This window comes from Crocuta crocuta, unplaced genomic scaffold, assembly GCF_008692635.1.
Source record: "Crocuta crocuta isolate KB4526 unplaced genomic scaffold, BGI_CrCroc_1.0 scaffold64, whole genome shotgun sequence".
Lineage (NCBI taxonomy): Eukaryota > Metazoa > Chordata > Mammalia > Carnivora > Hyaenidae > Crocuta > Crocuta crocuta.
Genome location: NW_027530640.1, coordinates 11579823 through 11596024, shown reverse-complemented (window position 1 = coordinate 11596024; position 16202 = coordinate 11579823). Strand labels below are relative to the sequence as shown.

The 16202-nt window shown below is 41.7% G+C and overlaps 2 long non-coding RNA genes and 1 other non-coding gene across 3 annotated transcripts in view; 1 reads left to right on the top strand and 2 right to left on the bottom strand.

Annotated features, from left to right (window-relative positions):
* LOC144235235 (uncharacterized) overlaps nt 1-16202 on the top strand; it is a 59873-nt gene that overhangs the window by 3143 nt on the left and 40528 nt on the right. The window lies entirely within an intron of this gene.
* Nucleotides 9321-14741, bottom strand: LOC144235236 (uncharacterized). Its single transcript, XR_013336168.1, has 5 exons — nt 14652-14741; nt 12276-12314; nt 10951-11032; nt 10077-10157; nt 9321-9513 (listed from the first exon to the last, which is right to left on the bottom strand). It is a non-coding gene; the product is annotated as an uncharacterized LOC144235236 (long non-coding RNA).
* LOC144235427 (small nucleolar RNA SNORA74) lies at nt 10227-10427 on the bottom strand. Its single transcript, XR_013336206.1, has one exon. It is a non-coding gene; the product is annotated as a small nucleolar RNA SNORA74 (small nucleolar RNA).

Genomic DNA, 16202 nt, shown 5'->3' with positions numbered 1-16202 from the left:
ACAGTACAAGGGTGGGGATTCAATGACAAATTGCCTACCTTTTCAGAATCCTAGTCTGATGGAGATTGGACAAGGAATCTGGCCTCAAGGTAGGCCTGGCTATGAGTAGAGATGGACCAAGAGCTCTCTACTGGTTTGGGTTACTTTGGAGGGGGTGAGGTGTATACCAGTGATGGTAAAGAATGAGGCAAAAGCAAGAATTTGTGCTAAGAGTTTGAAAGGTCTAAGTGACAAGCTTGGTACAGCTGTTACATGACTTTAAATACAAGGAAGGAGTCTGGATTTGAGCTGATAATGAAGACCTTTAACAGGTTTTTTTTTTTAATTTTTTTTTTTTAATGTTGTTTATTTATTTGTGAAAGAGAGAGAGACAGTGTGAGCAGGGGAGGGTCAAAGACAGAGAAAGATACGGAATTTGAAGCAGGCTCCAGGCTCTGAGCTGGCTGTCAGCACAGAGCCTGACATGGGGCTCGAACCCACGAACCGTGAGATCATGACCTGAGCCGAAGTCAGTGCTTAACCAACTGAGCCACCCAGGTGTCTCAAGACCTTTAACAGTTTTGACCAGACCCATTGACAACATATATGTTGATGCCACACAATCACTAAGCAGCTGGTAATATTTGTATTACCATGATTTTGAGAGTAAAGTGATGCAGCTAAATTGTGACAGATAGCAGGATTTGAGCCCAGTACTATCTAAATCCAAACCCAGAGTTTTGAGCATTATATGATACTGCTTTTAACAGGGCTGTAGTCTACCTGACAGTCTACCATCTACTTATTTAACAGATTTAAATGCCGGAAACAAGGTCATTCCTATACTTTAAGCTATTGAAAAATAGAGAACTGTTAACCAGTGGCTCTTTCAGCAACTGCATTGGGGGGAGGGGCAGCAAGAGGGGGTTTGAGAAGGAATTTTTGAATAGGTATATATGTAATAAATTTCAGAGAATACAACAATTTTACCCAATTTGTTCCCCTACATAAAGGCAATCCTCGGGGTGCCTGGGTGACTCAGTCGGTTCAATGTCTGACTTCAGCTCAGGTCATGAGCTCACAGTTCGTGGGTTTGAGCCCCGCGTTGGGCCCTGGGCTGACAGCTGAGCCTGGAGCCTGCTTCAGATTCTGTGTCTCCCCCTCTCTCAAAATAAAGACATAAAAAAATTAAAAAAAAAAAAAAAAAGGCAAACCACTTATCAGCCATTTGTGTATTCTAAATTTTCTAAAAACATTTTTGTGTGTGTGTATATACACACACATACATGTATATATTCTTGCTATTAAAGATGGCCACAAATTTTTTGCCAGTGGAATCAATTTCACCTCTATCTGCATCAGGAAGGGCACTGTAAATAGAAAGAGCTTTGACCAATAGAATGCAGAAGTGACTTTTTAAAAAATATTTAATGTTTATATTTGACAGAGGGAGAGAGTGTGCATGCATGAGCGGAGGAGGGGCAGTGAGATGGAGACTCTGGAACCCACAGTGAGATCATGACCTGATCCCTGTGAATACTTTTAAAAGTAATCTCTTTGCCCAACCTGGTACTTGAACTCATGACCCTGAGATCAAATCACTTACTCTGTGTAAGTCAGCTCCTATATACTGAATTTTAAAAATCTAGTCACATCATTCATCCCTTTTAAGTATTCCTCATTTAACTTAGAAGGCAAAGCCACTATACTTTGTGTTTATATAAAAGAAAAATTGTGCTCTTATTGTACTTCCTAATTTAATTTGTTTCAGAGTTTATTTCTGGACTTCCTTTTATCTGTTCTATTCATGGAGTAATCTATTCAAGTGCTAGTATCACTGTTTTACTCTTTCTGTAATGTTTTAGTATCTAATAGGGCTAGTTATCCTTTATGGACTCTAATTTTTTTCATAATATTATGGTTATTCTCATTTTTCCATTCTGTTACAGTGGCATTTTTATAAACTTATTTTTCTTTAGGATATTTATCTTTATGCTGAACTTCTTGAACATGGTAGGATTTACCATTTAAGGTCTTAACTTGTGCCTGTCAGTATTACATGTAACTGACTGAGCCACCCAGGTGCCCCCTCTTAGACAAGTGATTTTTACTTCTCCATTCATATTTTTCTCATGCTAATTACTTCTGATAGTAATTTTGAACAATGCTTTCTTCCTCTTTTTTTAAATTAAGACCACTTCTAGAGTTTCCTCATTTAGCATCACACAGCCTTTTAGAGTAAGACTGAATGTTGACCCTCAGCAATTTTAGCAAATGTGGTTTTAGCATGTAGGGAGATTATTCTTGATATATTCTTGAAATAACCTAGATATCACTTTCCTACATGTAACAACTTGTTTATACATATCTGTAAAGTCTTTATGCCCCTAATCTAGCAAGTATACTATATATGCCAAACTAAAACAGGAACCCAACTTCAGTCACATCCTTTAAACAAGTGAATCTTTGGGGCGCATGGGTGGCTCAGTCAGGTAAGTGACCGACTTCAGCTCAGGTCATGAGCTCAGTTTGTGGGTTCAAGCCCCGCGTCAGGCTCTGTGCTGAATGCTTGCTCAGAGCCTGGAGCCTGCTTCAGATTCTATGTCTCTTTCTCTCTCTGTCCCTCCCTGCTCATGCTGTCTCACTCTACCTCTCAAAAATAAATAAATGTAAAACAAAAAATAAAAAAATAATAGAAAATATAAAAAAGTGAATCTTTGGGGTGCCTGGGTGGCTCAGTCAGTTAAGCGTCCAACTTGGTTTTGGCTCAGGTCATCATCTCAGTTAATGAGTTCCAGCTCCAGGATGGGCAGCTCTGAGCTGACAGTGTGTAGCCAGCTAGGGATTCTCTCCCTCTCCTACTCTCTTTAAAAAAATAAACTTAAATAAAAAAGTAAATCTTTGAGCAATTTATAAAGGTCTTGATATTCTTATTCTGACCCTCAATGAACCTACAGTTTAGGAGTGCTAGCACTGAATAATTTTAATAAAATATGAGAAATTCTATCAAAGGGCAAACCTGTGTATGGGAATGTGTGACCCATCAAGGCTTTCCAAAGGAACATTTTATTTTATTTAAAGTTTCTTTACTTGAGAGAGGGGGAATGGGGCAGGGGCAGACAGACTCCCATGCAGGGACTTCAATGCAGGGCTTGAACTCACCAACAATGACATCATGTTCTGGGCCAAAGTCAGATGCTTACCTGACTGAGACACCCAGGCGCCCAGAGAGGGACATTTTAAAAAATCTAAGAGACTCATAGGTGATATGAGAGAATGAAGTAGATGGGGGCTAAAAGTTAGGTTTGTTTGTATTTGTTCTTTATATGACAGAGGCAAAAGGAAGCCTCAAGCTTCAGCAACAGTGACCAAGATGCTGATAGCTTGAAAGAAGTTATTTGGCACTTGGAAACCAGACAAAAACAGGCATTTCAGCAGTCCCTGGAAGACGTTAGTGTGAATGCGGCTGATGACTGAGGAAGGGAAGGAATTATTAGAGTTAGTTGGGATCACCTAGGGGCACCATATTGAAAGTTCCAAATCAAATACTAGTTTTGGAGCCAGATTAATTGAACACAGTAGTTCCTGGACCCACTGTGTGATCTTGGGCAAAATAACAGCACTACCTTGTGAGACTGTTGCGAGGATTAAGATATACACAATGAGTTTAGCAATTCTGGCACAAGATCCACATGCAGTAAATGTTGTCAATGTTGTAGAGCACCACATGTGCCGCAGTATATTTACATGAATATCCTAAAATGACAAAACCATAGATTCAAAGATTATTTATTTTGTATAACCCCCCAAATTTCACTTGTTAAAATTATCCACTTAAGTCTGGTTACAACATAAATTTTAATCTGGCACCTACTTGTCAGTTTAAGGATTGCTAGTAAGAGGAGTTCTTCTAGTTATAATTTACACACAAAGCTGTTTCACACACTTTAATTATGAAGACATTTATAGATTACCAAAAAAAGTAACAAAAGGCGATGCATATTTTAGTTAACGCATGTCTCAAATTGGAATAAATCCTCTGCAAATCTAGTATTTTCATTCAATACTCTTTGAAATTTAGTTTAGTTTTAAATAGTTGTGCAGTAGGTTCCATCTTTAGAATCCACTAGAAAATGCTTTGGAAATTGGACATCTTTGTTTTTCATTTTTTGGTTTCAAACTATTGAAGAATAAAATCAATGCTGTCCATACCCTCAATTACTGGCAAATTACTGAAAAGCAGGAAAGATATGCCTATGGCATTACTGTATTTTAGATACATTTTGATGCATAGGTAATGATATTTGACAGCTGAAGGTCCTTAGCTGTCAGAATTGAAGCTGCTTGGCTGTATGGGAAGTAAAGTAGATTTAAGTAAAATCTAAGTAAACCCATAGAAGCTGATGTGAATAATACCTTTCAAAGGACACATGGCATCTCTCTAGCTCTGTGGTAGGCTATGTGTAATGACACATGTAATGGGGACACCCAGGGAAGGTGACTTCTCTACTGAAGTGATATCTGAGCTGGTATCTCAAAGGAGACAAAGTGGAAAAGAAAGATGGAATTAGAAGGGGAAATACCAAGTGCAGAGACCTAGTAGCAAAAGGCCTATCAAGGACTGAAAAAAATCAGTGTGGCCTGAAGGGTGGTAAAGATTAAGAGTTAAGAGGAGTACAGGGTAGACTGTGTATGGCCTGACAGGCCATGTTAAGGTAAGCAGGGTCTAAGTCTTATCCATCACTTATCCTTAATGTCTAGGAGTTCAGTCTCCCATCCAAGTACTAACCAGGCCCGACCCTGCTTAGCTTCCGAGATCAGACGAGATCGGGCGCGTTCAGGGTGGTATGGCCGTAGACTATGTCTAGGAGTTCAGTGAATAAAGGCTCTAAACCCATAAAAAGGGTGCGTTAAATAGTCTTCTGACAAGATGTGTAATTAGCATATGTCATTGTCTGCCTCTAATCCAGCCTTGGAGATTACACAAGAAGGAAATTAGGGATCTGAGAAATTAAGCATGAAGATTCCTTGGAGGAACAGATCATGATTACGTCCTATTATACAGGGGCAGGAAATGGAAACCTAGTGTAGAAAAGGGCAGAGTGACAGGAGCATAGAGATAGTAGAACTTAAGATGTAAGTTTTCTACTCTGCCTTTACCCCCTCATGTTCGCTACTTCACATCAAACCTTTCACGGGCAGGGGTGGCCAGCATATTGCAACCTTACTTAGCCCCTGGAGTTCTCCTCTAGAGAATTACAACTCAGGAGGAGGAAGTTCTACCACTTAACACTCAGGTGAAGCCCAAGTTATAAATCCTAGGCTTTATGCCTTGAGGTCATCTCCACACTCCAGCCCATTAACACTAGGGCCTGGGCTTGGCTATTCCCTTCTAAAGTCAGCTGATAAAAATTCCCATCCTCAGGCCCCTGGGTGGCTCAGTCGGTTTAGCGGCCAACTTCAGCTCAGGTCATGATCTCACAGTTAGTGGGTTCGAGCCCCGCGTCGGGCTCTGTGCTGACAGCTAGCTCAGAGCCTGGAGCCTGCTTTGGATTCTGTATTTCCCTCTCTCTCTGACCCTCCCCAGCTCATGCTGCGTGTCTCTCTCTCAGGGGAAAAAAAAAAGAAATTAAAAATTCCCATCCCCTACTGTGAGCTCATAGGGTAAAAATCAATTATCTGGGAACTTGAGCATTCCCTAAGACCATTCTCCCCTTCTCATGCTCTCTCTCTCTCTCAAAAATAATAAACATTAAAATATTTAAAGATAAAATGGGCTTAAGGAAATAGAACTAAAGGTAATATCCTCAATGGGATTCTAGAACAGATAAAAGATATTTAAGTAAAATCTAAGGAAATCTGAACAAAGTATGGACTTTAGTTAATAACATATTCATATTAGCCCACTAACTGTAACAAATACTAATGTGAACTGTATTTGTAATGTAACATATACTAATGTAAAATGTTCTTATGAAAGGAAACTGGGTGTGGGGTACATGGGAACTCTTTGTACCATCTTTATAACTTTCCTGTAAATCTACAACTATTCTATAATCTATTTTAAGGTCCATTTTATTAGCCTCTTTTGAGGTAGTGTTAAGTCACCCTTAACAAAATTACAGAATGTTCTCATACTCCAAGGGCCTTTATTGGAGTATAGGGAGGGCCAAAGTAACAGGCTTCTTTGAGTCAGGCCTTAGGATACTAAACTGACAAATATATGACCCAGCAAGCAGGCTTACTGTTTCTAAATAGCAGTAAAGAGAATTGCTAAGCAGATATTCTAAGTATTACAGTTGATTTGTTAATTCAGTGAAATTGTTTTCCAAGAGAATATTGACAGGTCCATTAGCTGGAGCTGTTCATAAAGCCCTAATTAAGCAACAAGATTCAAGGAGTCATTGTCATTCTTTTAAGTACTTAATTAGTTGTTTTCTTTTGTGTGAATTCCTAGGCACTGATCCGCATTTTTATGTTCCTTTGGGGCCTGCAGAATTTATTTCTTGGGGGCTTTATTTTCTTGATCAAAATTTTGAGACATGATCCAAAATTTTAACTCAAAAGTCTATTGACAACAATTTCAACCCTGGAGGAAGAAAAGTAAATTATTGATATGCACCGGGGATGGAATATTTTAAGCTCCCTACCCATCCTGCTTTACTTTTTCCTCTTGATATGGTACAGGTCTGAGGCTTGAAACTTTGAAGCAGAGCAGTGAAGAGAGGCACTGCTTCTACCAACTGCTACCTGTGACAGGAGGTGGCAGCTCAGGGTTATAAAGTTACTTTGAAGGCAATCTGTAGGAGCTTGTGATCCCAGATTTTAAAAATTTATCTATCTACTTAATGTTCTATATTTTAACTTTTTTTATTTAAAAATATTTTTTAATGTTTATTTTTTAGAGAGAGAGACACACACACAGAGAATTCAAAGAGGCTCCAGACTGTCAGCTGCACAGAGCCCCAATGCAGGGCTTGAACTCATGAACCATGAGATTATGACCTGAGCCATCAAATGCTAAATTGACTGAACCACCCAGGTGCCCTGATTTTTTTTTTTTGTATTTTTTAAAGTTTATTTATTTATTTTTGTTTTATTTATTTATTTTGAGAAGAAGACTCAATCCCAAACAGGGCTTGATCCCATAACTGTGAGATCATGACCTGAGCCAAAATCAAGGGTGAGCCAGGAAAGAGAAAATCTTATGCAGGATCCACACTCAGTGTGAAGCCCAACACGGGGCTTGAGCTAACAACCCTGGGATCATAACCTGAGCCTAAATCAAGAGTTGGAAGTTCAAGTGATTGAGCTATCCAAGCATCCAGTGATTTCAGATTTTAAGCCCTGACTTCAGGACATAAAGTTTTCCTCTTTCCCTTAGGGACCATTTCTGTTTCACTACCTAGGGCTGAAACTGTGATCAGGCTCTGCTGGAAACTGAAGACTGGTGTTCTTTCTTAGGAGCTTTTCCTTTAGGTGTACATTAAAAATGAAGAGAACTGCTATGACAAAAGTTAAGCCATGCAAAAAGTTTACACAACAAACTCCAACACAAAAAGCGAACTATTCTGCTACTGGATAATTCCAAGTCATTTCATACCTCTAAAAGAGGTAGAATCCGGGGCACCTGGTGGCTCAATCTGTTAAGCATTTGCTTCTTGATTTTGGCTCAGGTCATGATCTCATGGTTCACGGGATGGAGCCTCTGGTCAGGCTCTGTGCTGACAAGGAGCCTGCTTAGGATTCTCTCTCCCTCTTTCTGCCCCTCTCCCTCTCATGCTTGTGCTCTTATTCTCTCTCTAAAACAAACATTAAAAAATAAATAAAAGATAGAGTTTAAGGCCATATAATAAACGCTTGCTACAAGGCAAAGGTATTGGTAACATGGAATTTTTCAGCGACATGTTGGTACTAGCTTGAACCTGTCACTAATGAGCTGTCAAATTTTTTTTTTTAATTTTAGTTCATTTTTGAGAGAGCTAAACAGTGTGTGAGCAGGGGAGGGGGCAGATAGAGAGGGAGACACAGAATCCGAAGCAGGCTCCAGACTTTGAGCTGTCACCACAGAGGCTACATGGGGCTCGAAGTCACGAACCATGAAATCATGACCTGAGCCTATGTCAGATGCCCAATCGACTGAGCCACCCAGGCGCCCCTGAGCTGTCAATTCTTACGGCCTGAATTTCATTTTCTAGAACAGGGGTTGGCAAATTCTAGCTCACAGGCCAATTTTGGCCTGCCAATTTGTTTTCGAAAGGCTCTCAAGCTTAGAATGATTGGGAGGAAGTGTTTTTTTTATAACACAAAAAACTTTACAAAATTCAAATTTCAGTGTCCATTAATTAAGTTTTACTGGAGGTGCCTGGGTGGCTCATTTAAGCATCCAACTTTTGATTTCAGCTCGGTCATGATCTCATCATTCCTGAGACTAAGCCCCACACTTAAAGCTCTGGTGCTGACAGCGCAGAGCCTGCTTGGAATTCTCTCTCCTTATCTCTCTGCCCCTCCCCTGCTCTCTTGCTCTCAAAATAAATAAAATAAACTTAAAAATATATAAAGTTTTACTGGGTGATGGGCATGGAAGAGGGCACTTGTTCGGATGAGCACTGGGTGTTATATGTAAAGCAACTTGACAATTAACTATTTAAGGAAAAAAATAAAAAAAAAATAAAGTCTTAGTGGGGCACAGTAATGTTCATTTGTTGACTCCCTTTCTATGCTGGGGCTACTTTCATACTAACTAGCCATAACTCTCATAGTAGGTACAAGAGAGACTATAAGGTGCACAAGCCTAAAATATTATCTGGCCTTTTACAAGTTTGCCAACCCCTGCTCTAGAACAGCAGCGTATAATAAAATTTTCCACACTGGTGGAAATGTTCTCTGAGCTGTTCAGTATGGTAGTCACTAAACACTGAGATGGAAAAAGATTTAATTTTTGTCAGTTGAAATAGCCTTATGTATTGTACTGTAGAGCTCTAGAAAACGAGAGCTTAATTTAAGCCTTGGACTTTCGATCTAATATTCTTCTCTAATGTTCTCATATTCCCCATAATTTTTAGAACTCTATAAAGTTTTTCCTGTAAAGAGAACACCACTTTTTACAAATTTTTTCTCTTTGTTGTTTAGCTCACTTTTGACTCTATATATACACCAAGTATCATCAGATCCCACAGGTTAAGGGCATAGTCCAAGAATGTCCCTCCCTCACTTCAGATGCCAGTCACAAGTCCAGGTTGTCACCTATACTTCTGACCAATATAAATCAGAGGTTCCCCAAATCCCCTCCTCAGGTTTGATAAATTTGCAGTAGTAGCTCTCAGAACTCAGGAAAACAGTTTGCTTATGATTTACCAATTTATTTTAAAAGGATATGGTCGGGGCGCTGGAGTGGTTAGTCGGTTAAGCATCTGACTTCAGCTCAGGTCATGATCTTGCAGTTCAAGAGTTCCATCCCCACAGTGAGCTCTCTGCTTTCCATGCGGAGCCCACTGTGGATCATCTGTTCTCCCCTGCTTACATTCTCTTTCTCTAAAATAAACATTTAAAAAAAAAGTTTCATAAACATCCAGATGGGACATGAATAGAGCAAGGCTATGTGGAAAGGGTCGCTGAACTTCCATATCCTCTCTGGGTGTGCTACTCTCCCAGCACCTCCATGTGTTCACCAACCTTGAAGTTCTCTAAACCCAGTCATACTACTGGGATTTTTATGGAGGTTTCATCATGTGGGAATAATCAGTTATTAATTCCATCTGCAGCCCCTTTCCCCTTTCTGAAGAATGGACTTGGGGTTGAAAACTCCAAGCTTCTCATCATTGCCTGGTCTTTCTAGTGACCAGCCTCATTAGAACAAAGCACTTAAATCACCCAGGAAATTGTTGGATTTAGGAGCTCAGAGTCAGGCACCAGCATGAAAGACCAAATTTTAGAACAAAAGATGCTCCTAGCATAAATTTAAAGAGTTTTAGGTGCTTTGTGCCAAGAATGGGAGCAGAGGCCAAAATATATATTTTCTATTTTTTCACACCACTGCATCTGAGGCTGAAACAAGTTAATTAGAACCTACATGGCAAAAGGACTGTGTATATTACCTATCCCGGTGTCACATAGGTCTGGGCTGTCAGACATCTGAGGTTCTGATGGAGGCAGATTTCTCACTCAGGTAAAGGCATCTAGGATTCAAAGAGGAAAGGAATGAAAAACTATCCCTAAGACAGAGTTCCTTCCTCAAAGGAAAAAAAATTGTTTGCACCGAGACTAGGACCAACTCCACAGAAGGAGTTGCACCACTCTCAGAGGTGCAAAACACTGCCCAAGAGCACTAGGCCACAACACCAAAACAGTGCTTGGAGCCAGAACTCAAGAAGGGCAGCGTGTGCTCTTCCAACAGTGTAACACCATCCAAGGCATCACACTGGCCTGGATAGCTGACAACCGCTGGATGATTCTTGAAACAGCTTTCTTTGTTTCAGATACCCAGGCACCCCAAGTAGAAGATATGGATACAGGTCTCCCCATGAATTCAATGTTGACTGCAAAACAGAAGCCTGGAAGCACTGATAGCAGACCTTGCTGCCAAACCCTTTTGACAAATAGGTAACAGGAACCCCTTACCCATGCCTTCAGTCATTTTGTCCAACATTCAGGGAGTTCCTGCTATGTGCCAGGCACCAACCATGCTTGGGATCTATCTGTGAACAGGCAAGACATGCCATCTTTTCTATCCTATATTTTACAGTCTGCTTGTAAATTCCTAGGTTGGAACATACATAATCTCAAAGATCCTATACACCTTCAGACCAGAACCACCAAAATCCCACTTAGCCTTTCACTGCTCAGAGGCTGACTTTGTTGGGGGTAAATACAGGTGATTTTGCCTCCCAATTGTTTCCTAATGGATACCAACTAACAAACAGGACTGCCACATAGGAGGTAGTCAGTGTTGGAATTAATAGGGACATTTACCTGAGAATGCCGGACAGTCGGTCCACCTGCCATAAATTTCCTCTCTTCAGGAGGGCCAAGGATGCCCTACTTTCAAGTCATCCTAAACAGAAAAAGATTTCACTGTTCAACACCCTGGACTAAAACAGCAGCTCCTAGAGCTGCTTTTCTGTAGAAATGGAAGCAGTACTGCCTGCCATTTATGATTTACCCTATTTTCAATATCCTCCAGAATTATTTCCCATTGTCTTTGTCTTGCCTATAATTACCATTAAAGCTAACCATTCTCCCAAACCCTCTAGGTATCACTAGTCTTAAGACCCCATATGTAAAAGGCTGTTCACAATGAACATCTGAGGTATTCATACAAGGCACTCAATATTTAACTAAGAGAACTCTTTTTAGGGAAAGCCAATTGATGGAACAAAACTAGTTTTTATAAATAACTCCCCAACCTCCCAACATCCACAGGAGTTCCTCCTATGGAAACCAGGATGTCACTTTTCACAGAAGTAGAAACTAAGTCAGCCCTATTGGACAATCTCCAGCATCACCATGAGTGATGTGTTTGCCTAGAATGGAGAAGCAGCTCTTCTCAGAGAACTAGCAATCCAAAACAAAATCACTACAAAACGGACTCATTATTTACTGCTCCGAAGAGGGAACAACTCTGTGGGAAACCAACACAGATATACTGTCAGCCTAAAGCAGAAATTAGTATGGTTATAGCTAGGCCTACTGTTTAGAGCCTCTCAATCAATTGGCATTTTTATATTTTATTAAAGAGCTAGAGAAGAATGCATACAATTTTAAAGCAAATTCATATCAACATTTCTCTACTAAGGCATCCCTATAGATAACAACAGCTATGGAACTCCCTACAGAGGGATCACTGCGACTAGCTTTGTATGGTGGAGCAGGGGCCATGCACTTTGATTTCGGTGAAAATTGCAAAAATCCCATGCACTTTCCCCCCATATAAGCCTCATTTGGAGCTCAAAAAATTTAAAAAGCTGACTTTCCCCCTCTACTAATACATCCCTTAATGGCTTGATTACCTTTGTTCTGTTTCCAGCAAGTTGAACTAGCCAAACCTGTTCAACAAGAACCACTCAGAAAGATTTGGAGTTTTGGTCATGCCCTTACAAATTTCACCTTAATGAATAAACAATTATGCTGGCATCCTGGTAGAGTTAACAACAGAATTGGCATGAACCAGGCCCAGAATGCCAACCAGCTATTGCGGCTGCTGTTCTCCCAGCAGTGTAACACTTGCCTAGGTACACAGCAACCTAGGCAGCTGCCTACAGCTGGGGCCAAGGGCAGCCTAATGAAATTGCACTCACCTGGGGCTGCATCTGTCCAAGGCCCACGGGCTGGCCCCTCTGCAATCAAAGTACTCCAGGTTAGAGTCAGCCAACAGTAGTGAACACTTGTGTGAAGTTCAAGACCTCTATCCCCAAAACCCCATAACTTATTTCAGAGCCACAGAAATAGAGCAGACAATAAAACCAAAACCTTTTCCTTGGTTTGTTTTATTTTCACATGCTTTACCTATGTACCACAGCAACTCAAGGGGAGCATTTTTTAAAAGATTTTTAAAAAATGTTTTATTTATTTCTGAGAGAGAGAGAGAGACAGACTGAGTCAGAGGGATAGGGAGACACACAATCTGAAACAGGCTCCAGGCTCTGAGCTGTTAGCACAGAGCCTGACGCGGGGCTCGAACCCATGAACCAGGAGATCATGATGTGAGCCGAAGTCGGATGCTTAACCGACTGGGCCACCCAGGCGCCCATAGTTTTTTTTTTTTTTTTTTTTTAAGTTTTATTTCCTTATTTTGAGAGAGCTCAAACTGGGGTGGGGCAGAGAGAGAATCCCAAGCAGCACCGCACTGTCTGCACGGAGCCCAATGCGGGACCAACTCACGAACAGTGAGATCATGACCTGAGCAGAAACCAAGTGTCAGATTCTTAGCTGACTGAGCCACCCAGGAGACCCTAAAAAAGATTTAAATTTATATAACCTATACCTAAAGGGGTGTGGGGCTTAAATTTCCAACCCTGAGATCAANCTCTATCCTAGAAATAAATAAAAATATTTAAAAAAAAAAAAAGAATTGTGTGCTCTACGTATAGGAGGAGTAGGAGGAACTTGACGGAGGAACAAGGGGGAGAAGAAGGGCGGAAATGGTGGGGGAAAGGGAGAGAGGTAAACCATGAGAGACTCTTGAATGCTGACAAAAACTGAGGACTGATGGATGTGGGGGGAGGGGGGATGGGCATGGAGGAGGACACTTGTGGGGATGAGCACTGAGTGTTATGTGGAAACTAATTTGACAATAAACTATTTGTAAAAAAAAATAAAATAAAATAAAATACTGAAAAAAAAAAAAAAAAAAAGAATTGTGTGCTCTAACAACTGAGCCAGCCAGGCACCCCTCAACAGGAGCAAACTAAAGGTCTAGTCAACAAGTATAAGCTATCACCTAACAACTACGTAACAGTGAACAAACAAGTGGGATGCCTGGATGGCTCAGTCTTAGGTTAAGCATCTGATTTCCCCTCAGGTCATCATCTCCTAACTTGTGAGTTCAAGCCCTGCATTTTAACCGTGCTGACAGTTCAGAGCCTGGAGCCTGCCTTGGATTCTGTTGTCTCCTTCTCTCTCTGCCCCTCTCCTGCTCGCACTTTGTCTCTTTGTCTCAAAATTAAACAAACATTAAAAAATAAAATAAAAAATTGAACAAGTAACTTAACCTCTCTAAATCTCTCAGTCTCCTCATCTGTAGAATAGGAATGTTATTAACAGTACTTTGTACACAGGATGGTTGTTAGGCTTAAGCAGACTGCAAATTTAGCTTATAGAATAACTGGTTTAGAGTGTCTGGTCAATAAATACTTGCCGTTATCGAAAGCTACTTTCCAGACAAGGAGATGATGAATAGGAGGAGTAAAAGGGGAAATGTTACCTTGGTAGAGCAATGGTCAATGCAAGTCAAAAAGGCTAGTTAAAACTAGATTGGAGAAAACACGGATTCGGAGACCTTTTGAAGAACAATAAAAGCAGTACTTTAGAAAAATAACAGGATGTGATAATGGGTATGAAAGGAAATGGAGACACACTGCCATTCCTACTAACGACCTCAACTGTTGTTGAAAGCAGTAACTGAAATGTTTGCAAGAATGTTAATAAACATTCCTAACCATTCACCATTGTAATTTACCTTATTTACATAATAAGATTAGGATATCTAAGATCATACGTTTTTCCATCCTCTAATTTCACTCTTAACCATCCCCAAACAAGAGAGAAAAGAGAAAAGGTAAAATAGAGGGGGCTCATTGTCCAGGTCTAAAAACTAATCTAAAAACAGCCTGCCCCTTTTAGGGGAATGGGTTGCAGGACCTGACCGAGCTCCACCCGGACACGTGTTCATCACAAATCTTCCCAAGCCCCTGGCTCTGGCGCCGGGCGCCTGGGAAGCGAGCCTCTCTGAGACCAGCTCTAGGAGACTCCAGGGACAAAAAGGCTGGCAGAAAACAGGGGGAGACTCTAGGGCTACCATCTCCCAGCGACTCTTCAAGATGCCCTCCAAACCTGGGGTCACGGTGGAACGAACCCCAGTTTCGTCCCGTGCCTCGGAAGAAGCCTCCCCACAGCTGCCTTTCGCCGCACACTAGTAAACCTTCCAGGCTTCTCCCCACTTGGCCTTTACTTACCCGCACGTGTCTGGAGCTCGGCCCGCGTACTCCAGCCAGAGCAGAGGCCGCAGGGGAAAGGACAGCCTGAAGCCGAGGGGAGCCCCGCCTCGGGGCGGACACTGAGCAGGCCCTTAGTGGGCGGGGCCCAGAAGCCCCGCCCAGAAAAGGCCCGGTTAGAAAAATGCGGGAGCGGTGGCAGAGGTGAGCATACTCCTTACAGAAGCTAGAATCCCATCATAGAAAGGGTAGAAATCCCAACGAGGACTACATTTATTTGACTATCACTCCGTTTGTTATTAACGGATGGAAGGGGGCGCTGGGTTTGGAGGTGCTAAAGAGAAAACCTGGTGTGTCCTGGGGGGCGGGGGGCGTGCTTTCTGCCTGCCCATACCGAGTGTCGGTTCACCTCACAAGTGTGGCACCTTTCGGTTCCTGCAAGTGTAGCATAAGCTCTTTCCACCTTCCAAACAGATCTTTTTTCTGCCTTTCTCTAGTAGGGTCGTATTTCGGCTGATGGCTCGTCCATCAGGTCACCTTGGTTTTCGGTTCTCTCCGGGAGATTTTCGGATAAATTATTCCTGGCACTCCTATAGCCTAACCGCGTGGGACAGCATCCCTGATGCCCTTCAGTAGAATCCTTCCCTGACTTGCAGTAGTTAAAGAATACTGGCTTCCTTGCCGGGATTACCTTGTACTGTGGCACAATCAGCCTAAGAGGCCACATCTTCAGTGTGGACAGATTGCCCACTGGGTTACCAGCATTTCTTTTAAATACGAAAACTTCCTTTCTCGATTAGCTGGAGTCAATACAATTATGTCCTGCTGAATGGTGGGTAAAGCTGGAGCCCCTCCCTTTCCTTGACCCCACGGCATCCTACCAGATCTGCTCATCTATTGCACCTGACACCTTTGCCAGGCAAGCCCCTAGGAATCAGCCACTGCCCGTGGCATCTGCCAATGTGTCTTATTATCTTCTCCCAGCTATCACAATGAAAAAAAATGTGCTTCCTATGCTCCCCAATCCTCACAGACCTCTGCTGAGAAAGGCTAGAGTGAGTGCTAAATTGATTCCCGCTAAAGACACTAGACTAAGGCCAGAGAGAGACTGGAGAAGTGGCAAGCACAAATCCTCGAGTTTTGGTGGAGTTGGAGACAGGCTCTGGTTGGAAAAAGGCTTACATAAATACAGTAATTAAAAAAGGCACATGAGGAGTGTTGAGCTGGTAGGCAGGGGCTCTGCTTTGTAGTTAAATAGAAATGTGGCTGAAGACTGCTGCCATAATCAATGCCCGCATCCGGCTGTCACAGTGTGTTCATAAAGGAGGGTTATGAGAGCTATAAAACCCTGCAGATTGGGTGGGTAATTGTCCTGTGAAGCTCTGCTAAAGGAGAAATTGCATTGGCATCTCATATATTTTGCTTTCTTTTCTTCCAAACACACAAAATGGAGGAGACCTATCCTGAGGATTCATGAAAAGGAAAGATGAGGTTTGTGTGAATATGTGCATGTGTGCTTTCAGAGAAGAGACAGGAAGTGATTGAGGCTAGACAGATGCAGGGCCTTTGGGG